The sequence below is a fragment of the Myripristis murdjan genome, chromosome 16, assembly GCF_902150065.1.
Source record: "Myripristis murdjan chromosome 16, fMyrMur1.1, whole genome shotgun sequence".
Taxonomy (NCBI): domain Eukaryota; kingdom Metazoa; phylum Chordata; class Actinopteri; order Holocentriformes; family Holocentridae; genus Myripristis; species Myripristis murdjan.
In genome coordinates, this window is record NC_043995.1 from 1,611,270 (window position 1) to 1,638,221 (window position 26,952).

Below are 26,952 nucleotides of genomic sequence, written 5' to 3' on the forward strand. Positions count from 1 at the left end.
TAAATAGCTCAAACAGTTATTGTGGATCCCCATGGAGACGCAGGCTTCTTTTACAAAACATAGTTAATTTAAGAGGTACCTGTAGTGCTGCTGCTCTGGACTCTTTGGCCAGGCGATGGAACAAGATGATCGTTCTTGAGTGCAGACTTTGCATGATTAAGATTCATGAGGTTGAAATGGAGAGAGCAAATTACCAGAACTATTCTTTTGCTGTTAAAAACCCATACATTGTGCTGAGTGTGGAATATAAGAAAAAGAGCCCCTCTTTTTTCTCTCCTTATTCTTGCATTAGGTTGAAGAGAAGAGGACTTGGCGCATAATGTGACGTCGGCTGCCTGAAACTCTGTATTTCTCCGTTTTTCTCAGTTTACATGCAAATGCGAAACAGGAGTTTTCCTAAATCTCCACTTTGGCCAGAGTTTTTAGAAAGAATCGTTTTCAGAGGTGAATTCGCCGTTTGCGTGTAAATGAAGGGCACAAACGAAGGGAAATGTCTCCGTTTTTAAAAATACCCGTGTATGTGTAAACGTAGCCCAAGGTGCAGGGAATCCAGAATAAGGAGTGGTGGCACTGGGGCTGTATGGTGTTCTGCTGAGAATTTTTTATCTGAAAATTTTCCACTCCACATAGGAGCACTAAAATTTGAAAAGAAAGCATTTTCCACTGCTGGAAATTCCATGACCAGCCATTTAACACTAATCTAATCTAATTTAATCTAATCTAATCTAATCTAATCATCTGCTAATCTTCTGCTTTATTTCAGCAACCCAAAAATAAAATGTTTTATCATAATTTATAAAAATGACCATACACTCAGAACTTAATTTTATTTTTCATTTTAACAGTTTGAGCATTATGCATACAACCCACAAATGTGAGACATCTGGCATAATCTATTAAAAAGAATTTTACATTAAAAATGGTTGTAGGATATGGATTTCAGTGACAAGCCCATGCAGAACCCATATAGATGACAGGATACATCACTCAGACTGACGTTTTACTTGCCTGTTTTGCAAAGTGATCAACAACCTCTCATTGAAATCAGGCATGTTGCTGACAAGTTCTCTCTCCATGGAAAGCATGGCAAGTGCATTCACATGTTCCTGTCCTGCTGCATTTAGCAGGAATGTCTTGAGAGACACCTCAGCTTCAGCTGTCATTTTGTCTGACTACTACAGCGACTGAACAATGTTTTGGTAACACTTTACAATAAAAGTACAACAATTAACGTTAGTTAATGCCGTAATAAACAGTAAGTAACAGGTAATAAACATTAAGTAACAGTTAACTAACCGTTAACTAATGTGTCTAAGAATCATGTACTAATGCTGTTCATGCTAAGGTATTAATTTATATGTTATTTAAGGGTTATTGTATATATTATTAACATTAGTAAATGCCATAATAATCATTAACTAACAGTTAATTAACCATTACGGCATTAACTAATGACAATTGTTGTACTCTAATTGTAAAGTGTTACCAATATTTTTTAATCAAACAATTGAGTTGCTTTGAGTTGAGTTAAAGTCCATGTTGACCGTGGCCTTCAGTGTAACTAGAACACAATGATTCTTACACTGGATACATGTCCTTTGATGTAATTATATGAGTTCAAGCCCACTCAGATCAATCAATCAATCAATCAATCAATTTACCTAATTTACCTAAGGGAATTACCCACAGTTCATAGTGTTGTGACATAAACACGGAGTTACCGGGGGAGTCCAGAAGTGTAAAAAAAAAAAAAGGTCAAACAACTGCTATAAAATGGAAAAAAGAAGAAAGAAGAACAGTAACCAAATGATCATGGAAAGTGCAAACAACGTTAATGCTACAAGAAAAAAGTTTTCATGTAAGTATAAAACATAGCTCACTTGTGATTGATAGCCAGAACTGTGTGTAGTTGTTAGTCCTATGATGGTATGATGATGAATTCCAAATATGCTTTGAGGTCAGGTCTGATCCCACAACAATACTATAATGATGACAAACAGGGAGCGAACAACAAACACTCCAATTCATCCAGCGGCTGATGGAGGACGAGCCACAGAAATGCTGCTGCTCAAGGTTTGGAGGAAGCATTCAGATTGTAAACTAGCTGAAATGTCAGTTCATGATTATTTAATCAGCCAGTGGTTGACTGTAAACACAACAGCTAGAGCTAACACATCTGCTCTAAACTGGTGTGTGTGTGTGTGTGTGTGTGTGTGTGTGTGAGTGTGTGTGGCATATAGTACTGCTGCTGTGGTAAATGTCCTGCTCTGACATTACTTTGCACTTCATCCCAGCACACAATGGAGCCCCAACTTTGCTTTTCTCAGCAGTGTGGTCACAGAAGAGATCAGAGGGAAGAATAGTCTCACAAGAATTCAAGACACTAAGAAATGGGAAAACTTGAAGAAAAAGTATTGAACCAACTTTTATCAGTTATTATCTGACTGGAGAGTGGCTCAGTGGGCCACTGGAGCACATACTTTAGACTAATGGTGAATCTTGAATTATCTTGCTCCTATAAAGTCCTATAAATATTAAGTAAGGTTTTATCAAAAGATGTAATGTGTTAATTTAACCTTGTTTCTTTTATATCTTTTACACAGGATCTGATATTACCACTGACCGGATCCGGGACGGAGGGTGGGGAGGTGACAGCCGCAGACTGGCCTTTCTTGGAGGCAGTGCACCAGGCTCTGGGGCGGAGGGCCTCCATCAGGCCTCTGAACATCAGATCAGATCAGAACATCAGATGCTACAGAGGAGCCTGATGAGCTGCTCAGTACCTCTGCTGCAGGGCCATCCACTGCCCCAAACCAACTGTCTGGGGTTTCCAGAAGGCCCAAACCAAAAAAGAAAAAAAGAGGTTTTAGAGTACCTGAAAGAGTACACAGAAAGGCAGGAGAAGAGGAGAGGGAGCTGGATAAAAGGGACGAAGAGAGAGAAAAGAGAAAGCAGGAGCAGTTGGACAAACTTATTGATATCTTTGGGAAGTTGGTGGAAAAGCAGTAGCCTTCTGTTTTGGGTTGAATATTTTTATGTATGGTTATCAATTCTATAGGTTTTTTTTTTTTAAATTTAATTTAATTGGTTTGAAAATATGCATGTTATAAATTACATAGATTTGTTTCCTCGGTTGAGGATGATGATGCCTCGGTTAAAAGCTGTATGACATTAAACATGAGTGCAGTGTTTTATGAGTTGAGATTTCCAGCATGAATATTCAAAGAGTTTGCTTTAAGGGGGATTTGTGGCTGCAGAACAGAAATGCATGTTGAAATGTCATTCTGGAGTAGCAACCAACTTTTGGATCCATCACAAACACAGAATGTACTGTAATGTACTGTACTGTAATGTAATGTAATGTAGTTATTTGTGGCTTTATGACCACAAAATTATTATTATTATTATTTATTAAACATAGTCGTGGTAGTTAGTATTAATTTAAATTAAAGAGGATTTGACTCATCCCAACATTAATTTACATGTACAACAAAAATTCATTGTCTAGCATAATCATGATCGAGATCTAGTGGAGCAGGGGGCCCAGGATCTTCAGGCTGGAGCTCTGGCTCTTCCATGACATCTCCGTGTCTGAGGCACACATTGTGGAGGAACACATACGCTACTCACAAAAAGTTAGGGATATTCGGCTTTCGGGTGAAATTTCAGGATGAACCTAAAATGCATTATAACCTTTACAGGTGAACTTAATGTGACCTTCTGTAAACTTTTGAATGCACATGTCCCAAGGCCGGGTCTAGCCAGGCATGTATGAGGGGGCAGCCACAAATGTTGAGGGGGCATTGTGCTCCAGCACCTTTTACCATGTCTAACTGAATATATTTTGGGGGATTTAGTTTGAGGGGCTCTTGCCCCTGCGTAGACCCGGCCCTGACATGTCCAACTGTTCAATGTTTCAGTACTTTTTGCACAAGTTGCTGTTCTCTGACAAGGAGTTTAACGGCAAAATTCACATCAGGTGTTTGATGCTCCAGCTCATCGAGGTCGTATCATTAGGGAACGGCTGCTGGAGACTGGGGTACCTCAGATGGAGTGGCCTGCACTTTCTCAGACCTGAATCCCATAGAAAACCTATGGGATCAGCTGAGTGGCCGTGTAGAGGCTCGGAGCTCTGTACCCCAGAACCTCAATGTCCTGAGGGCCGCCCTTCAAGAAGAGTGGGATGCCATGCCTCAGCAGACATTAAGTCGACTTGTGAACAGCATGAGACGTCGTTGTCAAGCTGTAATTGATGCTCAAGGGCACATGACAAGTTATTGACACTGACATTTTTTGTTGTGGTATATCCACCACTGTTGTTGGCTTTTGTTTCAAGAAATTGTTTGAGATGAGGAAATCACCAGTGTATGCTTCTACTTAAATGCCCTACTTTCATGATATAATATCCCTGTAGCGTGAACTTTTTACATTTTCCATAAATTTCACCCAAAAGCCAAATATCCCTAACTTTTTGTGAGTAGTGTAAGCAGGGCAATGTCTGAACAATAACTTGGGCTGAACCTCCAGCGCCTTGAATAAGGTGGCCCACCACCATGCCTTCATGACCCCAAATGCCCTCTCAATTCTAGAACGCGCCCTGCCATGCTTTCCATTGAAGCGCTCCTGCATCCTCCCTTGTAATGAGTGTCTGAGATGGGGTTATATTTGTAACGGGAAGCTCAAGACAAGAAACCAGGTGGATGGTACAGGGAACTGACATAAACTGGGCTGTTTCGCAAGATCCGTGTGTCATGTACCTGTCATGAACCTCCATAACCGATAAAAATGTCCAGAAATCTCCCAGAGGAGTCACAGATGCCTTGAAGTTGAATAGAGTGAAACTGCTTGTTGTTTAAAATGATCTAACTGGTTATGTTTGGGTGGTTTCATTCATATGTGACAACAATCTATAGCCCACACAGCCTTTTTGAAGGCCTCATGCTGTGCCAGCTGTCCACATCCTCGGCCAACTTCCTCCAAGGTGTCTGGACTGGGGAAGATGACCTTAGACTTGCATCTACGAATCTCCTTGGCAACCCTATGCACAACTCTAAAAATGGTAGACTTTGGCACATCAAAAGCCTGTGCTGTCACCCGGTAAGACACCCCATGAGCCAGCCAAAAAACAAAAATAAGGACCTCTAAATGATGTCCCCAGCCATGATCCCTCTGCTCATGCAAAATGTTTAGGAGAGTGTTGAAAGCCTGCCTTGACATCCTGAAGTCAATCCTCATGTCTCGCTCCACATCCATGTACATCCTGAGGACCGGCACATGGGTGTTCAGCCTGGCATATTGTGTGAGCTGGTATGCTTAAATTTACAAAGAAACACTACATTAACAAGGATTTAAGATGTTGCATAAAAACCACAAGAAATTAGAATAATGCAAGTATATATTATAAACCTAGTGTACTCCTCGACTAGTTCTTTTAATTTTTGCTTAATGATACTGTTGACAAAAAATAGTTAATTGATTATTTGACAATTAGCTTTCATCCACTGTAAGGCAAGAGTCTATGCCATGTTCAAATCAGGCAGCTGGTTCCCTCAGTACCTGGGCCGTAAAGAAAGTAAAAAACATTAAATAAATAGTCCCAAACCCGCAATACTGCACAACATGTTTTTGCGTCGTCAAAGTAATATATGTCGATATGTCGCAACGTCTTGTCCCATTCCTATTTATACCATTTTGAGCCCCTGCAGCCTCTCACACTCAATCACTCACAAGGTGACGTCAGTTAGGTCTGTGAGGGTTCAGGGCTTGGGCCTTAGGGGGGACACTGGGATTGGGCCTGGGCCTGGTCTGGGCAACCTTTAACAAGACCAAAAGTGCCCCAAAGCGGGTGGTTCTTAACGTATCACAGCTTGATGCTGATTGGACAATGATATTCAGAGCAGGGCCAGCACAACACATAAGCAAAGTAAGCAACTCCTTAGGGCCCCTGTTGCCTCCAGAAGGCCCCCAAGAGCACCGACCATCTTTCAGAGGCTGTAGGGGGCTCAGTGATGAAGCTAGAGCGAAGGCCCTGGTATCATATCCAACCAGACGCCATAAGGAATCCATCGTGACCAGGTACGTCACACATGCTGTCAGCAAGGGGGATAAATATTTTGTGGGAAAAACCAAAAGCAGTTGAAGTGGTTTTTAAACCAAAAGTAAATGCAGAGTTTGCTGTTTTATTTTGTTACTTTTCAATACATCACATTTAGTATACCACTTATTACTGTATCATTATTATTTTTGGAAATATCTTAGTGCACGTTAACACCAGACCACTCCTGTGAGGTTGCTACCTTTTAAGATTAAAAGCCCTAGAAGAGTAAAAACATGCCAGGCACAGACAGCTACAACCAATAAAATTGATAATGAGTGTGTCAGATTTACTGTAAGTGAATGGTATTGGTGGCATCAAGGTGGTGGGGGGGGGGGCTTGGGCCAGCTCTGAACAGCCTCAGCTTGTGTTATGCTGTGGTAGAGTGTCATAGAAACAAAATTGCCTTCCTTTCTTCCTTGGTGATGCGACTGACTGAATATGACTACAGTTGGGGACTCTACTTCTCTTTTGGCTACTCATTACAATTAAGGGTTTTTCTACAGCTGAAGACTTCTCCTTTAGCATGTGTCTTTTGTTTTTACTGTGATTAAGCTTTTCCACCTGCACTTACACACTTGTCTCCAAAGCTTTTTCTTTTTTTCCAAAATAACCATTCATTAACAATCCAGACATTGATCAAAGGTGAATACTGCTCCAACCTTACATTGAAATTCCCCTCGGCACGCGTGTCCTGGGGGAATTATCCCTTCGTTCATGCTGTATGCACAGAGGGAGCTAGCCGTCACAGAGTAAACCATGGTGAGTAATAGAGACCATGGACAGGGTTAAGACTGTCCAGCAACCTGGGCAGAATGAAGCCCAGATACCAAGACCCAAGGCAGGAAAAACAGACTTTGATTGCTTATTCAAATGTTTGAAAGGGCTTTCTAACTGGTAATTTCATTTGCATTTTTTAACAGTTTTTCATGGAATCGAAAATGCAGAGTAACATAAGCTTACACTAAAATGAAAAAAAAAAAAAAAAAACTTTCCTCAACACTAATTGAAAAAAATACAGGGAATGAATCACATCATACATTATTTGTTGTTTCCGACTGAGATGCCAGGTATTCATAGGACAAATACCAGCTACTTTTTGTGTTTCTTCCTTGTCTATTGAAACCTGTGAATGAGAGGCTGTCATATGTGTGAACTGGTGTGGTTAGTGGAAAATATCTCTGAAGGATGTTGTCAGAATTTCAGAGCTTGCTGATTCCAGACATTGAGAATGTTGTGCAAATAGACCTGCTTTTCTTTTGTAAAGGATGCAAACCATGCTAAGTTGTGGAGCTGTCCCTCTAGCTGCACAGCGGGGCATCACACTTATCTGTGTATAGAAGTTGGAGCTAGCACACAGCCTGGGGATGCACAACATAATCACCCCTCTTACAGATCAAATTAAGCCTATTACTATCTGTAAACACGTCATCCTGCAAGAAATGTAAATGTGAGGCATCTGCAGAAAATAGAGGGAAAGTGTCTGTCTGCTATTGATTAGCCTATGGTTGAGTGCTTCAGGACACCGCAAGCCTGCAATTAATGTGTCACATGTTCCCAGCTTCACTGTGTGTGGGCGCCTGTCTGCTCTACATGAGCTATGACAAAATACAGACTAAACACAAGGACAGCTCACGCTCACAAATGGGAGAAAACACCAGATGTGTAGAGGTGGTCCTTGATAGGCTCCTCAGCAAAATGAGTAAAAAGTTCCATTTCAATATTATCCGATTCATTAGAAATATCTATGAGCAATAATAACATATTTTATTATTTTCACAAGCATTTAAACAAGAAATCTAATTATAAATATTGTGTTATATTAATTCTTGTAATTAATTTATGTATTAATTTAATTTAATTTAGAAACCAAAATATATATTTTGGTTTCAAAATTATATAGTAGCTTACATATTTTTCATATCAGAGTCCTTAGGACAAAAGCATTTCAAATGAGGATTGCTGGCTTAATGAAAGTCAGACTGGGGGTGCAAACATGAAAAATTTTGAAAACTTCTGCACTAGGCAATGTCACATACCAGTGGCCTTAAATACAAAGTGACAGGCAACTGTAATGACAGTTTAGTCACTTCACAGAATTTCCAGCTATTGAAATTAAAGTCCCAATGAAATGATGTCACATGACTTCTACTTCCTGTAAAACAGAGCATCTTAAATAGTGACATCATCCAGCACTCGTGGGTGTACCACAAATCTTTAAACCTCCTCTCTCACCCATCTGTCCCTTCAAATAAAATAGTGTTTCTCTCCCAAACTGAGATCCTGTTGGTTTGACCTTGTGACTGATCCTTCCCTGCACTATGTCACCATGCCTGTGCGCTCAGGCTGTAACCAGGGTGCTGCTCCAGGGTCAAAGTTGTTGTTAACTTCGATGTTAAAGCCCTTTTGGTCATGCAGCAAGTGGCAGTTGTTTCCTGGAAAAAAAAAAAAACTCAACCGGTGCACACGTTGTCCTGCTGTGTTTGTCAACTCTCTGTGCTGGTCACCAACCTAACCACCACACACACACATACACTCTATGCACACAACCTCCACACTGGGCTATTCCTTAAAGGGGCTAGGCCACTTGGTTAACCCTCCTGCTGCCCTCAAATTTACTACTGCTTTTAACAATTGGGTCAATTTGACACCAGTAATTTAAACCTCCAGAAAATGATTATAATAAAAAATTGTTGCCCATATTTAGGTGTCAGGTACTTTGTGTCTTGTTGACATAAATAGCCCTTTAAATAAAACTTAACCCCCCACACTCACTCCCTCTTGTAAATTCTTGTGGGAATCATGTTTTCCCTTCCAAATGAGCTGGAGGGATTCTCACACTGCTGCAGGGACAGTTGTTTGGTTAGGACCCTAAAGCAGAGGGAGGTTTTTTGACAATTATAAATAGCATGTTATAGTTTCTGTGTCAACCAAAACAAATTTCTGCAAAATGTTATTTACTTATGTTTTTATTTCTATATGTTTCATACAGCTGAAACAGCCCAAAGAAACACCTATTGGTACAAAATGTGTCCAAGACATTGAAAACATGTTAATTTTAACAGAAAAAGTCAGGAAATATGAAGCAAAAACATGATGTTAAACATGTACTTAGTGATGTTAACCACTGAGTGGGGTCAAACTGAGCCCAAAGATAGGAGGGTTAAGAATGTTTTCCAGTGATTCTATGAACATTCTTAAAGTGGAAGTTTAGCAACACATTAGCCTGTATATGTTGTTGATCTGAATATCAGTATATATGCTGCCTGTCAGGTTCACCTGGAGCTCAGAGGGCTGTACTACAAAGGAGGCTCAACATGTTCACTGTCAGGCTCAACAAAACCTAAAGCTCCAGTCAAAGTTAAGTGGTATCACGACGTTGGTTCTCATCAAGGTTTGTTAAGCCCGGCTGTCAGCTTTGTGCTCTGTGCGCCTTCACAGAAAAGGGGCCGTTTTGGCCTCATATGATTCTACTTCCACGAAAAATGGACCGTTCACGGGCTGCATAGTTCACGCAAGAGGAGCAGCTTGTCCTCATGGAAAGCTATGAACATTTCAAAAATAAAGTAACGCTAAGAGCAACACTGTGGCCGCAAATAAGGCGAGAGAGGAAAGCTGGCAATTAATTTCAAAGGAAGCACAAAGGGGGATTCTGTCACTGTTATAGCCATTTTAAATAATTGCTGCAATATTCATTCAGTATTATGAATTTTAGTTTAGAAATCTGTAACTTCAGTAGCTTTATGGGAGTGTTGCCTAGGAATTGGAGGTAAAGCCTGAGGTTAAGTCAGGTGACTGAAGGTGTGTGTGGGTGAGTCTAGCGGTGTCGGTTGGTTACCATGGTTACATGACAATTTTGACCACTATTTATGCTGCTTAGAGCTCCTTGTCAGTAGTTTCAGATAATTGTTCGTTACATTTGAAGTTTAACTTGAATTATGGAGCCATTTCGGTTGATGTTTGTTTGCTCCTTTTTTGTTAAATCTTTTTTTCTAAATCGGAATAAGTGGCGTTTGGAGTGCGTTTGAATCACCACTGGCTGCTCCCGTCCAATCAGCACCTTCGGATGCCGTGACAGCCATGGTTATAATATAAAGGGTTTCCTTTAAAAAAGTAGGCTACTATAACAAAGTCTGTGATACAACGGAATATTTCTAACAAACGTGAAGTCTGTGCACCACTAATAGTATAACTGCATTGTGCATATGTGCCACCAAACACCGGACAAAAATTACTTTAGCGCCGCTTTTATAGCCAGGCGGGGTTAAACTTAACTCATAACTGGTCGGGACCAGGTTATGAGCATAAGTTAAACATAAGTTACCATGGTGATCTAGCCGAGTAAAGAGAGAGCCACCTTCGTGATACAGGAGAGCCTGGCTTTAGACTCAACATACCTCACTAACCCACTGAACCTGCTGCGTAGTACACCCCTCTGCTGTGCCCCTCAGTGTTTAGACCTGTGTCTTGTTTGCCCTTCCCACATCTGTCCTGAGTTGTGTAATGGGCCCTGATTGGTCTGTTCCCTCCCCAGTGTTTCCCTCAGCCAATCATCTGTGCCCTCCTGTCTTGTGTTCCAGCCCCTTCCCCTGGTGTGCTTTGTTTCCTCGTTAGTTCCCCGTGTATTTAAGTCCTGTCTTCAGCTTAGTTTCTTTGTCTGCTTATTGTATTTGTTTCTGCCATGTGTTGCTCCTCATTTGATTAAACATTCTTATATTCCTTAAGCCTGTTTCACTGCCTGCACCTGCATTTGGGTCCTACCTACCTCCATCTTGAGGTGAATGATCTGGTGAACCCATTTCTGGGCAGTAATGGTGTGGTGAGGTTGAAGGAATTTAAAATCTGGACTAAAATGAAATCAAAATGGTTAAAAGCCAACAGCGCCACCTAGGATAAAAAGAGCTTAGGACTCTGTTAAAATGACTATTCAGGTTCTTAAAATCAGGGATGAGCAGAGTTAAAACTCACTCAACCAAAGGTAAAAGTTTAACAGGGTTTATTTAAAAAGAAAGTTTGAAAAACTCCGGCCCAAAGTCACCCGTGGCAGTCCATCAATCCTCTGTCTCCCCTTCGAAGATGTCCCAGGGCTGCACACGGGAATCCTTAAGAACTGAAAACAATGCAGCCACTATAGAGGCCACGAGGCATGTGTAAGAGACAGCCTGTCTAATAAACCAACCTCAGTCTGGTGGCAGTACTCCTGATGTTAACTTTACAGACACGCTTTAACCCCACACAACAAACTTAAGAACCTCTAGGGTATCAAAATATAGATATGTCTAATTCACCCACCCTGCAGCACTCTGTGTCCCACACAAGCATGTTGTTTACAAGTTTAACATGCTAGGAATAACCCCAAGGCTGGATCACTTTATGAGACTGGGGGGCTCATAAAGTGATCAGGATTAAAACCAGATAAAAATCCACTATAAACGTCCCCAAAGTTAAAAAGGCAATCCACTGTTAAAACAGCTGGTTAAAATAATCGCAGCCACACCCCTCTATTACTCCACGCGGCTTCCCCTCAAATCAAGCCGGCAGCAGGGCTCCTTCTCTCCCTCCAGCCGTCCACCCTCCGGGCTGCGCTCCTGTCGTCTCTTGGCCGACTCGGCTCCTCTGGCTTGGCTCTTGCTGCTGCGTGGCGTCTCTCCTGCTGCGGGGCCTGTCGTGTTGTGTGCTCTGCCTGCTTACAAAGTTTGTCTGCTGCTGCTGCACACCTGGCGCTAATGCAGCTAATTGCTGCTGGAGTCCATGAGCAGTTCAGGGCCAGTTGGACAAAATACTACATGCATCCAAAACTCACTAAAAACTCTTAACACAACAAGGTTAAAAATAAAACATGCAGTTGATAAAAACTGACCCCGTCACATCGGCCTATGTATTCCATTTGTTCATAACCCTTCTCACTGAAGAATGGCTGAATCTGTGGTATGTGAGAAAGAATAAGCAATGAAATAATTTTGTACTTTAATTGCTTTGGTCTGAACTGTGCTAATTGGTGTGAAACTTAAACTGATGCAAGCTGATTGGCTGCCACGTGGGTTAGCGCTGGGTCAGATTAGGCTCAGTTCAGATGCTGTTGCAGAGCTGAACTCCAACATGTGGCAGTGTTTACCTTTTCCAAAGTAGCACAGCTGATTAAAATGACTGAGTTCACCAGGCCGCGCTTCTGAAGCTGGAGGGTCCTGCTGCCGGGCTCTGGATGAAGCTTCATCTGCAGAGCTCATTTGTTTCATACGCTGCTCCACAGCCAATCTCCACCAGCCAGAGTTAATGATAATTTATGTTAATGGCATGCTAAACAGTTGCAGTGGTATTTAATATAGGCTGCAGTTCAGTAATGAACAAATATGTCCTCATGTTGTGATGATGGTGTTCCATCAGATCATAAAGAGCTCGTTAAATCTTGACACCTGCCCTACTTTGTCAAGCAAAGCATTTAAAATTACATTTGAATTCATCTGCTTTCTTGATAAAGAATAACTGAAGGACATGTGTTCCTATTTCTCATTCACAATTTTTTTTTGGCTGAACATGTCTAATTATTGTTCAAAAGTAACATAGCTGTTTATTTCCGTTAAAATTAATTCTTTAGTTTGTATTTTTTTTTTTTTCACTGTCATGCAGATCATTTGGATTTATATCTGCTTGTCAGTAAAATCTGACTCGTACTAAGCCAATTAATAAGGCATGCACTTGATTTTGGATGTTACTGCAGGATCTTGATCCACCAGAGTAGCGCAGAATAGCGCATCATGATGTGTATGCATGTAATAAACACAAAGTTTGAATGAGTTCATCTGATGTGAGTCAGTGAATTTCAAATGAGTTTGGCGTGGCATCAGCACACCGTCTGAACTTAGCCTTAGACCAAAAATGCAGCACCGAGGTGTGAAGCTGCTGGTTGGCAAAGTGTGTTCCAGTTGATCTTGTGTCGTCTCTCAGACTGAGCTGACCAACACCTTTCTGCAGTAACACAACACACTTCAGAGAAATCAAGCTGTTTGGAAATCCCCGTTTACAATATTAATTAATTTAGCATTTTGTGATTCAACCTAAAAGTCTTTTGGAGTCTTATAGTGATGGTCTAGTTTTCATGAAGACAGCTGACATATTTATTTAGTTGTTCCAAGTAGCCTCGGCTGCCTTTTGGTAAAAGGTAACAGTAACTTGTGAGTTCCTTGAAATGGTTTGTTTTGGACCCATGGTCACTACCACTTGTTGAACGTGATTAGGCACAAGTCCAATCTGTGTTCTAACTCAAGATAAAAGTGTGATTAGTATTTATTAACTTGGTGCTATGTTAGTGCACCAAGGAAGTTAATATCCTGCAGTTTGCACTTTGTTCCTCAGGGAAAAAGCCCATGCGCTGCAGAGCTTAGGATTGCAGGTCCAAACTCTGTCTTCATTCAAAGTTGGTGTCAAGCTCGTAAACAAAAACACTTTCCCCCCATGGCTCCTACTGCATGCACAGCCATCCCAGTTAAAAACTTCTGGAGCCACTGCACTATGGTGCGAATCTCACCAGTGGGATTACCCAAAATTCATAGCAATAAGGATGCTGTGTTATAAAGAGGTCAAGGAATACTGTCAAAGAAAGCCCATTAAAACAATAAAAATATAAGTGAAAGTCCTCCAAAGGTCTTCCAGTGTCAGTAACCGACTATCCATTTAGCCTAATCCTGCTTATCTGAAGACATTTGTTTATTTCCTTCATTTTAGTTATAAGTGATGTAGTGCAGTTTGCTATTGCACACACACACACACAGACACAAAAGGCTCAATGAATTTATGATATGGAAGCTGTACGTGGTAATCTGCAGGATCAGATGAATGGAGGTTTTCATTTCAACGGGGGGAAAATGTGATTGAGACCATCATCAGTTGAGGGTTTCACATGAAGGGTGTCAGAGTCCCTAAACCCGTTATTTGGGGATTTAGCATTGCGTAAGAGGCGTTCCCCCGCAAAAGTTGCTATCTTGCACACCTGCCTTTATCCCTAAAACACTTGTGCTACCCGTTACATTATGCATAGGTGTGGTTTGGGCGTTACGCCAGTTAAACCAATCAGTGTGCCAGGTGCCATTGCCTTTAAGAGCAGGCTGCGCTATCCTAAATCCACAAACCAAAACCAGTGATGGAGAGAGGAAGGTCGCGATTTAGTACTATCTCTGCCATTTTCTCAGGAGTTCAACTGAGGCTAAAGCAAGGTGGCTTTTTACAGGCGAGTTAATTCGGGAGGTCCAAGTGGCCAAGTGGACGAGCATTGAAGCCGCCTGGGCGCGCTCTTGTAAAAGCCCAAATGGGATAGCGGGTGGTTCTGAGGACCTCTATCCGCTTTCCCTAACGTGTGCTCAAGATAGCAACTGTAGGTAAAGCACATAAACACACCCACGGGCACACCTCCAGGTGCAAATAACAGAGTCGGCATAATGGATAGCGGGTAGCGTGGCTGCAAGATACCATTTAGGGATAGCGGAAGTTCCTAAATTCACGGGTAGCGGGTAGTGGCAACGGGTAGCGCAGTGTGAAAGATAGAGCCCTAAGTCTTAAAATGCTGCTTGCCTATTCAAAGTCATTTCAGGTGTTATTCATATCAAACTTGTTATATCTGCAGATCTTTGTGTTATATCCATGGCAACACATGATGTTTGAGGTCTTGTCCAATTAGTGTCTTTTGTGCCCACAGCCCAGCACCCTTACAGACTTGATGTAATGATGCAAAGCACAACAAACAGTTATACACGCCACAGTACATAAGACTGAAGTCCACAAGGGCTGCTTCCACATTTGGATGCAGACAAAAATAGCCTGCAGATCACAGTGTAATTCTGTTCCTTGTTTACCTAATATGTAGAACGCATCACTTCCTATGAGCTGAAAAGATTTCCCAAACACAGTTGCTGGGATGGGCCAGCCATCTCTGAGTAGATTTTATCAGTCCAATATATTTCTTAGAACAGCTGTTTTTGAGCTTTCATGTTCTGGACCCCCAGTTAGATTTACATTCAGCCCCAACCCCCCCCTGGGACTGGTATGAAAATACACTTTGGTTTGTGTTAATTCTGGAATTGTCTACGTGTCACACTTGTCAAATCAATGCAAAGTTGTGTGATAAAACATAATGTTAAAATAATCACTTTTATGTATTTTTCTGTCATAGTGATGTATGTTGAAAAAAAAAAAAACCCTCAGCAAATTCTCTTATTTCTTTCATAAGTATGGGGAAAAGTTGACTATCAAATTACATAACATAACAAAACAAAACAAAACAAAAAATACAACATTACCTGAAGATTAATTTTTTAAAAATCACCTTTAAAATCATCAAAAATATATATTTTTAAAAATTACATAATTATATTTAATTATTAAAATGATAGAACTGAATGTCATATAAGTGACAGTGCTGGATCAACATGACACATTCACAAGCTTTTAAAGGGAAACTAAACTATTCCTCATTGTGCTGAGGACTCCCTGGAAGACCCTCAAGGACCCCTGGTGGCCCCCAGACCCCACTTTGAAAACCACTGACTTAGATGGAAAATATGGACATATTTAGCATCCAGCAGCTTTTACAGATTACAAATCAACACCTTTTCACAATTTCACTCTTTAATGTAGTCTTTTATTTTGCAAGATATATTTTTGTCTGTCATTCTTCATCAATATGAACAAAAAACTACAGTTTAATACTGACTAAATTACAGATAATAGATACACTACAAGCAGATAAATATGTTCAAGTCAGTAAAAATACACAAAGGAAGCCAGCATACAGCAGTAAAGACACTAAAGCTCAGGTCGCCTCGCCCTGCCCCGCCCTGAAGCTGATTTCTCTGCCAAAATCACGGCAGTTAGGAGTCGAAGAAACAGCAACATTCATGGTGTTCAGGGGAAAACAGTAACCCTTTCATATCACCCCACAGACGACACAAATACACAGAAGTCATGACCACTTGTATGCTGGGAAAGGCCTCCGTCCTTGGATTGATGAACATGTACACAGAGGCAGAGGTGATGGAGTAGAGATGTTGTTGCAGGGTGGCTCCCTCCCACTGGAAACCAGCTGGTCAGGTCAGGGGGCACACTGGGTAGAAGCGGTGCGGTCACACTGCAATGACAGCAGCTACCTGTAAAACACAAGCACACCAGACAACAGCCATCAATCACCCGGTCAGCGGCGCTGAGGTCTAGTGCCTTCATGGTTTAGCGATGGTGCTATCAGCCTCCTCCATACCACACAGACGAGGAACTCTTTTCAAGGCCCTGCTTTGGGCTGTATTTCCTTTCATTTGTGAATTATTAATTGGTAAGGAACCAATTTGTTCTTTTTATTCTCAAAGTGTCACAGGTTGTGGGAAGTAATTTATGATTGGTGGTCAATGCCTGAGTTTTAATTAAGTCCAGGCTAGAGTTCACAGTGGTGGAGATGGAAGTGGTTCATTAATCACCAATGACCAGACTGGGCCGGCACATGAAAGGCCAAAGCGCATCACTTTTATCTGAATTACAGTTAATAGTTGGGCAACAAGAAACATGTAAGTGAATTAAATCTGGAAAAAGGAAGTTCTGGAGGATTATTTTGGCATTTGAGGAAAGGATTTTATGTGACATCAAAATTTGGTATTGTGATCAGTTCAGTTTAAAGTCTTCCCATATCCCAACTAGTGTGTAATGATCCGTTATGGTCAATTATGACCATTATAGAGAAAAAAAAAACAAAAACAGCACATTATCCATCATGTCAGAGTTGGACAACCCTGGTTGGTTGATATCTGACTTCAAAGAAAGTCAGAACATATAGCATGTACAGTATGTGCTCTATATGCACTTTATTGCCATAGGAAAGGGCTAAAATCTGGATATGAAAAAAAAAAAAAAAAATAGAGGCGCTTGAAGCCTGTTTAAGATATTGTTGTTGTTGTTTTATTTTAACTGTTAAAGAAGTAAATTTCACATTGCAAATATTGTTGCTGAGTTAATTAATAGAACTAAATGACTGTGAAGCCACTGCTAGCCACTGGAAATGACCAAGCCAACCCTGACTAGAGACTAGCATCATGTTTAAATGGAGCGTAACCAAACAGAGATGAATGGACTTGAACTTTAAATAAACAGGCTGCACCATTCGTGCCATTGATCAATCGAGCTAAGTGATGAGAACACAGATGTAGATTGTTGACTCCAGCGCTCCACATTAACACTACAGCACACTCTGTGAGTGACGGCAGGTTCCCCACTCAGCACTTTGGCCCCAGGCCACCTGACTGTACAGATATTTTTGTTGAATATGCTGAATAAAGTTTGTATGTGTGTCTAGATTGTGGCAAAAAGTAAAAAGTCAGACTCAGACCACATCTGTGTCTCGCCCCCACCTCTCACCTGGGGGGGTTTAGTCATACACTGCAAACAGTTTACAGTATAATCAAGAGGTAATGTGATGTCATTATGACCCAAGATTGATGTGGTGTTCATTTTGTCAATCTCTGTGTGTGTGTGTGTGTGTGTACTGGTCATTTGCTAGAATGTGACTATTGGCTTTGAAGAAGCATGTGTGTTGTCTCTTTGACTGGTCCTTAGATGAATAAGTGAGCGCAAGAGCAGAGGAAGCACAGAACTTGAATGGTGTAGAAGAGACACTGCTCTGTTTGCTGTGGTCTTTTAATAAAATGGCGATGATATTTGTTTGCTATGGTAACAAGGCTGTGAAGTTTGAGCGCTGTACAGATACACTGAGCAGTGGCTGTAGCCTGAGAGCAGAAATTCCTAAAAGAGTTGGGAACATTTGAGTCAGATCAGTGTTTAGTGGTTATGGTCATCACTATTATCATTTGCTTATTTTCTGTTAAGTTAGTAGTGAAGCTGATTGAGTGGACAAGTTGCCACAAATGTGTGTTACTTTGAAGACGCTCTGTCTCTCCGTCCTCTCGGTCACTTTTCCAGCCTCTAACCTCCGATGTGTCGATTTAGTGGGTCTCAGTGTCCAGACAATCACTGGAGCAGGCTTCAGTTGCCTGCAGCTATGTCTCCTCTTTTATCACTACTGAGGGTGGAACTGAGGTGGTCTGACCACACACACACACACACACACACACACACACACACACACAACCTCCATTTAGACAGAAATAAAGAGGGGGAGAGCGAGGGAGAGACAGCCAGATAGAGACTGAGATCCTTCATTAACAAGGTAGTGCAGCACACAAACACGCGTACACACACACACACACACACACACACAGTCCCTGTCAAAGAGCAAATCGTTTTCAAACAATTTCTTTTGATTTAGTTATTTTCATTGCGACTGAATTTTATGTGCATATTTTGGCAATATTTTGCATCTAACATTCATACCAGCACAGCAGATTGAAGCGACCTGAACGGAGAGTTAAGGAGAAAAAACTGAGAAAAAGAAAAGACAAAAAATGTAATTGGTGAAGACAGTCAGAAAGGTACTGTATACTTTGTATCAAAAAGGAGTAAGACGGATGAATATTGAGTCGTCGGCTGAAAAACTCCACCTGCAATGCCTATATGGTTGTGTTTAATGACTTGCAATTCAATAGGTTGACATAAAGGACTACACCAGTAATTTCTGCATGTTTAGCGTAATATCTGCAAAATGTATATACTTCAGCAGCTGTATTGTAGAACTCCAATATCATTTTTCCAACGTTTTATCCAGCCATTGGTTTCCATTCATTCCACTATGTTCAAACTTTGTTCACACCAATATTCTCTCAACGTTAGAAAGTCGTCCACAGTTTCCCTAAAGGCAACATCACTGTTGTGTTTTCATGGATTGAAACTGGGCAGAGTGAAACGGTCCCTCCACCAGGGAAAATAGGTCCTGGGGAAACAATTACTCTACACAGCCAATTATCACCTCTGTGGTTTATGAATGGTGGCGACTTTGTTACTCAGAATCAGAACATTACAAGGTGGATGGTTCAACCAAAAATTCATATTTGAGAATTGAGGGATTTTGAAATCTTTGGTACCCGTGTGTGATTTGCAAAATATTTTGTTGCAATGTAAAATGTAGTAAAGCATTCAAAACTACTGGTATGATCCTTTGGAGACTATCTGTAAATACTTGGCTAAACTTGCTCATCAACTGCCAATACTAAATGAAGATGTTTTCGAGTACATAATGAACGACGCTGAGAACTCACACACAATGTCAAGGTGAGGTGGGATCACCATAAGCGAAGAAGGTGAGCTGAGTGATAGGAGGGGAGAACAGAGAGAGGGGGGGTGGGCTTTGGGCTGAGTGAGAGTGATGAGAGGAGTATGAAGTTTGACAAGAGGATGAACATGAGTACACTGCAGAGCCCTGTCCATGAAAAGACCTGAGGCGTCCGTCACATCGGTGATTTTGTGCCCATCTGCACAATGTTCTAATCCTGATGAGCTGGAAGGATGCCAGTTAAGGAGAGGCGGTGGGGAGGTGGACAGAGGAGGTTTATGTCAAGGTAAAAAGCAAACACACACAGGACAGATGAGGGCAGGTGGAGAGAGAGAGAGAGGGAGAGAGAGGGAGAGAGAGAGAGAGAGAGAGAGGAAGATGTAGAGATGCTTCTTTGTAGAGATCAGAGGCCATGGGGATGACTACGTCTGCTTGGCTCACACAGCCAGAGAGCTTTGCCAGTCATGGCCACATCAAAGCTCTGTCTGCCTGCCACCACAGAGCTTCCGGAGGACACACACACAAACACACACAACCCAGTTGTATCACAGGACCTTCACTGACTGCATTCATTTCCCTAACCCTAACCTTTACCCCCGCCACCAGGCCTCACCTTCACCCTCCCCCTCCCCCTCCTCTGCAAGAGGCTGCTTCACCTCTACTGACAGCAAGAGGGAACTGGTAGAATTTTGAAGAGCCATCAGGCATTATCCCTTATGCCTTTTTTTTTTTTTTTTTGGAGCAAATCCAGTGACTTTTGTGATTTGCTGACAAATATCAAAGACTGCAAACACATTCCAGGATCTGTCAGATGTTATACGCCCTCTGAAATACTTTCACAAGCATTTAAACACAAGTGTGACGTCGATCCACCTTCAATGACCTGACATTAAACCTGTAGTTTTAATATATTTCATAATTAGAGCAAGGGCGCGGGAAGGGTGGTGCTGAGGGTGCTGCAGCACCCCCTGCTGAGGAGGGGTGGAATAAATGTCAAATTAATTTTACCACATTTCAAAGTCATTTTCTTTTGAAAATGACTTGATTGTGGCAGTCACTTAGGGTGTGGACAGGGGGAGAAAGTAAAACGTGTATTAATCTACTGCACCTAATGCAAGGAAAACGAAAAACATGTAAAACGCGTGCAGAGGGGCAATCACGCCGAGACACATCACCGGTAGAGTTCTCATCGGGCCTGAAAATTAAGACCCGACCCGACCCGGGCCCGACTGGGCCAGCCCGAGGCCCGACCCGACCCGACTAATTAGCCGAACTTTAGGCTCGACAGCCCGATAAAGCCCGAAAAAAAAAAAAAAAAAATCGCCAAATTCGCCATTATTTAGTAGCGCCGGTCGGCCGCGGCACCGGGGCACCATCAGTCGGCGGCACCATCAGTCGGTATCAGGCGAGTCGGCCGCGGCACCGGCCAGCATCAGGCAGCTCACCTGTCAGATCCGGCAGACCTGACGGGTGGGCGCGGTATCGGACGGTGCCGCGGCCAGCCCACCTGATGCCGACTGATGGTGCCGCGGCATGTGCGGGTCAATACGGTAGTCTAGAAAACTGGAGATTTTTTTTTTTCTCGTGCGCCCCCAAGTAGATTGCGCCCTGGGCAGTTGCACTGCCCATAGCAAAAACCGTCCCTGCTGCCGAGTCTGCCAGCACAGCGGGATACTGCTGCAACTCTCTCTCTCTTGTTTGCGCTGCGCTCGCACAGCTGGTTGTCTGTCTGTCACTGAAAGTTTAGCCTCCAAATCCAATCCAGTCTCTCTCTCTCTCCACCAGTCACATAAAAATTAAGCCCCCCCCACCCTCCCCACCCCACCCCATACGCAGCACCCCCTGGCAAAAAATAGTTCCCGCGCGCATGAATTAGAGATACTGTTTACTTGATTTTTTTTTTTTTTTGTGCAAATTTTCAGTTTTTTTTTTCTTTTCAAATTTTCCGGTAATTTGGTAATTATGCATTTTTTTTATATTAGGATATTTTTGTTTGTTTTTTGTTTCATATTTGCTAACCACCTTTTTTTTGTTTTGAAAGATTTTTTTCTGATGTCAGTTGAGCATCACTAAGCTGACGTTTGTTCGAAGTCTACAAATTGAGCCTATGTCTTCTACTTTTGCAGTGGCGAGTTATGAACTAACAGGAAAACTGACCATTTTCCATAGCACAAGCTCTTAAAGAGACATACCCTCATTTCCAAGCTAGAGTGCACATCGGGCTGCATATTTCTGTCCAAACCTGACCTGAGATGAGAGCACAGTAACCGACCCAAACCTGACAGGCATTCTATCCTCCATTGTTATCCGGGTTACATTTACTGCCTTAAATAGCCTGTGTGTTGCCTTCAGTGTCATCTCATAAACTAAGCACCATACAGGAAGTTGTCCAGAACAGACAGTAGGTCCATCATTTTATTTATTTTACACTAAAGATCCAATAAAATAATGCCAACGTGACCAAACCCGAACCTGAACATAATTTCTAAATTTTTGTCCGAGCCCAGCCCACCCCGTTGGGTCCAGATGGATCCCAATGGGTGGCAATGGGCTTGGGTTGAGTATCCACACTCTTTTACAAACAGAATACAGAGGATAGAATTCTTGTGGACTGAGATAAAACCAAGACCCTCTCTGGTAATAGCAGTGTCATGGGGAGAGGGGGAAGATTTCTGGTGAAACAGAAACACCACGTGCAGACCCCGTAGCTGAGGCCTAATGCTGCCTTCACGTCATGTGGGAAGGTAAGGTAGCGACTGAGAAGATTCCCATCAATATGACTTGTTAGTGTTCATGTCAGGTGGAAAGTAAATCTCCATATGGCGTCATAATGCCTGATGAAGACAACATGATGATGATCTACATGATGTAGGGTGGAGTCAGCTAAAGTGGGACACTTTTTGGTAAATGATTTGTAAGACCATCAAAGAAAGTTATTCATGAGATCTATGATATTTTTATAAACTGGCATGGATCTCTTAAATATTTATTTGTCAAAAAATGTAAAAAAAAAAAAAAAAAAAAAAAAAAGTGAAATTGTTTTGGAAGTATGAGAGTCAGAGCATCAGCAGGTTCCCTCTTGAGCTATGACACAAAGTTCAGGTAAAATGGCTTAGGGTGAGGGTTGGTATAAAGAGAGAGCAACACAGTCACTTCAGCTGAAATCATTCTCATTCTCACAGTAAACTGACACTAACTATTGCCTTTGGTGTAAATTCATTCCATGCAATAAAAAATTGAACAAATAGTTTGTTGAAAAGGCTTTTAAAAATGAACTGATGTTATATGGATTAACATTTGGTTAATGTACTAGTAAACATAATGATACTATTAAATATACAATATACAACATATACAAATATACATGGATCCAGTCTTCAGGTGTGCATGCACTCCTTCCTTTTTGTTAGATTGTCATTACTCAGAAAGCTTGCAAAGTGCTGTCAGTACACTATGCCACATATGCCTCATCATGCTGGCAGTCTGGAGCTTTGGAATGCCTGTGTCTCAGCTTTTTCTAACTCAGTGCCAGTTGCAAACTTGATCCACTCTGTTCTAGCTACAAGGTCGACTCTCAGAGCTCCTTCAGGTCTGGAGTAAAACTTACATCCACAACAGCTCAGATTTTGGGCTCCAGTGTTGTTGTGCTCCGTGTTGCTCTGACTTTTCAAACAAACTATGTGGCTACGGAGCTCGCTACCTAAATGCACACTTTTCTGGCCACAGGCAAGGATCGTGGGAAATTGTGTTTTATTTATTTATTTATTTTTTGCTTTCTTATTAAGTAATGGTACATTGTCATCATTATATATGGTTACATCTACCTGAGCCTGCAAAGCTGTAAGAGCTGAAACTTCCTTTAACTTCATGCCCAAAATGCACTGAAGATACAAAAACACAACCACTGGTTTTCTTCCAACAAGAACACTTTGCCAAGTACATCTGCTCTGGTTTTAAAGGGTTAAATAGTTTCGATATCATACTTGAACACTGGCAAATCATGGTGAGAATGAATCAGAAAGAAGAAAATGTTACTAGGATCCCTCATGCCTAACAGAATTCAGTGTTATTAAATTATAGTAAAATTAAAGTATTTCCCATGTTGCTGAGGACCCCTGGGGGTCTCCAGGACCCCACTTTGAAAAACACTGCTCTAGAGGATTTTCTTTATCTGACTAGGATGAAGGACAGAACTACAAGAAGACACACACAGTCAGTCACAAAAAAGAACGCACCACAGGGTGAAACAAGCCAAAAAATAAAGAAAGCACCCAAGATTAGTGGAGGAGAGACAAAAAGTGCGTGTGTGTGTGTGTGTGTGTGTGTGTGTGTGATCCTAAATCCATTTCACCAAAACATGGAAATGTCACTTTGTCACTGATTGTTCCGCATAAAAAAGTTGAAATGAGATTTCAAGATGAAATCTACACCAAACAATCAATAAAAAGACCCAACAGTAAAGCAACACTGTGATCTGCTTGAGTGAGGTAGTTATAGTCCTTTATATAGCCAAGGTGCTGGGAGATTTAGAGGTCTCAATCTGGGTTGGATCAATACAGACACGTAGGCTGGGTCGCTGCTTTCCAGGCATCCGTCCTGCCCCATTTCCAGAGCACAACGTCCAGATGCAGGAGGCTAATAGCTAATATCAATCACAGCCAAAACTGGTTCCACGGCAGAGCCATTGATTGTCAGTCAGCGGCTGGATGAATGGCACCTCTGTACTGTTGTGGAGACCAAGCCAAGAGGTGCAGCGCAGGAGTGGAGAAAAATGGAGTGGATAGCCTCACAAACCTAAAATCTTTATTCCAGCCTGCGCGCTCTCAGTCACAATTAGCATATCAAAGTACGACAGCAGGTGGACAAAAAAAAAAAAAAAAAAAAAACACTAAAAGGAGAAGGACGTTAGCTTTGAAGTCACTAAATCCCAGTTACAAGCAGCCACACAAGCCAGTCATGTTAGGTTGACTGTCATTTAGCAGTATGTGTCAGCTTTCAGAGGGCTGCAAGCAGCACCACTTTTACAACTGAGTTTTCAAAGGCCAAGCTATGGAACATAACTCAGTAATAAAGACAACGATGTAAAAGTAACATGTCATGTGTAGGGTTGTCAAAAATATCAGCTGAAGCAGTACCGTTATTGACACGTGCTCTCAAAATGAATCAGACCAGACATCATTCTTTCTCTATGGCCTATGACTGGCCGGATTCAAGGAGCTCCAGGGTATTTCAATGAGTAGATCTTCCTCTTTAAAGATTTTTTTGTTTGTTCATTCCTGATTTATTTGATATTCACAGTAGAGAGAGACAGGAAAGGCGGGAGAGAGAGGGCATGCCATGCAGCAAAGGGCCTGGGCTCCGATTCAAACCCTGCAGAGGAATGTGTGAATGTCAGGTCACCGTATGAAAATCATCAGCTTCCCCCTTCCAAACCTGAGCACATTCATTTGATTTCTTTCAGGGACCTGGGAAAAAGGCAACGAGCAACTTAACATGAAATGACCCAAAAATTAGCAAGACATATACATTATAATAATTTTAAATACAGTTTTGCCCTATCCTTATTTTATTTTTTTTTTATGAATTTCTAATAATTCTTGCTCTTTCTCTTTGTCTGTCTTTTTGTCATTTTCAGGTCATTTTCTTTCTCTGTTTCTCTCCCGAGATGTCTTTGACGCAGCGTTTGTTATTCTGCATCATCACCTTTATCCTATGATGACACATTTCTATGGTCCCTTCCAGGATGACAACACTCCCATCCACAGGGCACAAGCCTGAGGGCTCACTGAATGGTTTGATGAAGATTAAAATGATAGAAATCATCCACTATGACCTTCTCAGTCACCACATCTCAACCCAGCTGCACACCTGTGGGAGACTTTGGACTCCCTACCACCATCATCAAAACACCAAATAATAAATTTCTTGGAATTATCTGTTGGAAGACTGGTGTTCCATCCCTTCAGTATCTATTACAAGGAGCATGGTGGCCCAACACCTTAGTAGATAGATAGATAGATAGATAAATAGATAGATAGATAGATAGATAGATAGATAGATACTTTATTCATCCCGCAGGAAATTCGCAGTTTTTCAGCAGTATCCACAGATTACAGATTAAATAAATCAAAAAAAAAAAAAAAAAAAAAAAGTAACATGCAAGACACTGGTTTGTTTTTGTCACCCGTCTGCATATGCTTCTTTCATCTAACATCATATGTGAGGTTCTCCATAGAGAAACAACTAGATAATGCTGTAATCCAATGTACTTTGCCTGCTAGTATTATTCCTAAAAAAAAAAAAAAAAAAAAAAGTCATGCAGAAATTTGGCTTGGACTATTTGGTCATCTTCTATTTGACATGACAAAGCTGAGGAAGCAGGCCAGGAATACAGAATGTTTTTGTGGCTTTCCATTCCACTGCACAGTATTCTAAATCTGTACCATCTGTCCAAAATCTTTGATCTATAGGACATTTGAAGATGCCAAAAGCTAGCCACTTCTGAATCATACTTATTGCATTGGTCTGGGAGAACAGCATTAAATCTGTGTGCAAAGTTGGTGTGATATAAAGTGCCTTCAGAAAGTATTCAAACCGCTTAACTTTTTCCACACTTTGTTGTGTTACAGCCTTAATTTAAAATGGATTAACTTTTTTCATACCCTTCCCGAGCTCTGTGCTGCTGCACGGTTGCATCATGGAGGTTCACAGGGATCCTTGGGCTTCATGGCTTGGTTTTTGCTCTGATATGTGCTGTGAACTGGGGGACCTTACCTACACACAGATGTATGTCTACATCATGTTGAAGCAGCTCAGTTTGTAACAGGCATTCCAAGGTTCCAGAGACAGCTCAAGGGTTATGAAAGGAAACACTGAGCACAATTTGGAGGGTCTGAGTAATTAAAAATGAAAACTGACATATCTCATTTACATTTACAAGCATAATTTAAAAAAGCATGTTTTCATTTTGTTGTGCATGTAGACAAATGAATGAATTTCCTCCATTTTACATAAGGTGTCTGAATATTTTCCAAAGCCAACAGAAATAAGTATTGTGATTGGACATGAGACAAGAGCAGGCTGTGGTGGTGGAGGGAAGTGAGACAGCAGGCCAGCCTGTTAACGGGTGTGTGCTACGTAGCAACTGCAGATGAATGAGGAGCCATCTTCAATACACTCCCTGATCTGAAAAACCAAAAATGACTGGTGTTTGCTTGGATCAGCTGATATAGCAAAAAATACTTTTCACTTCAATTTTCAGATGATTATCATTATTTGAGAAGTCAGTTTAGTGATGGATTCCATTTCTTAGACTTCCTGAATTTTGATGTCAGCAACAAAGAAATACCTGTTGTCAACTGTAAAAGATAATAAATGAATTTAAAAGGGGCAAAACACATCACGAAAATCAATTAGTGATCAGAATACTTAAAGGGTGATATTATTTCACTTCCCCCCTAGCTGTTTTGTAGGACAGCAGTGGTGCTATAGGCCTTTCATTTTAAGGCTGGATTCTCCAAATGCTTGAGGTGGACTCCCCTCAGCTAACATTCTTAAAATTAGCCACATTAACAATGAGAGGAAGATAGCACCACTACTGTCCTACATAACAGCTCGGGGGGAAGTGAAATGACATCAAAAATTTTGAAATGCATGAACTATC

The 26,952-nt window shown here is 41.4% G+C and overlaps 1 protein-coding gene and 1 long non-coding RNA gene across 5 annotated transcripts in view; both read right to left on the reverse strand.

Annotated features, from left to right (window-relative positions):
- Positions 1–11,075: 11,075 nt before the first annotated feature.
- Positions 11,076–12,006, reverse strand: LOC115373488 (uncharacterized). Its single transcript, XR_003929543.1, has 2 exons — positions 11,592–12,006; positions 11,076–11,222 (listed from the first exon to the last, which is right to left on the reverse strand). It is a non-coding gene; the product is annotated as an uncharacterized LOC115373488 (long non-coding RNA).
- A 3,697-nt stretch (positions 12,007–15,703) lies between these two features.
- The window catches only part of tsnare1 (T-SNARE Domain Containing 1), a 195,676-nt gene continuing 184,427 nt past the window's right edge, over positions 15,704–26,952 (reverse strand). For all 4 annotated transcript variants that reach the window (XM_030071912.1, XM_030071913.1, XM_030071911.1 and 1 more), the window contains one exon: positions 15,704–16,230. The gene's annotated coding sequence lies outside the window, so the exon portion shown is untranslated. The remainder of the gene's footprint in view (positions 16,231–26,952) is intronic.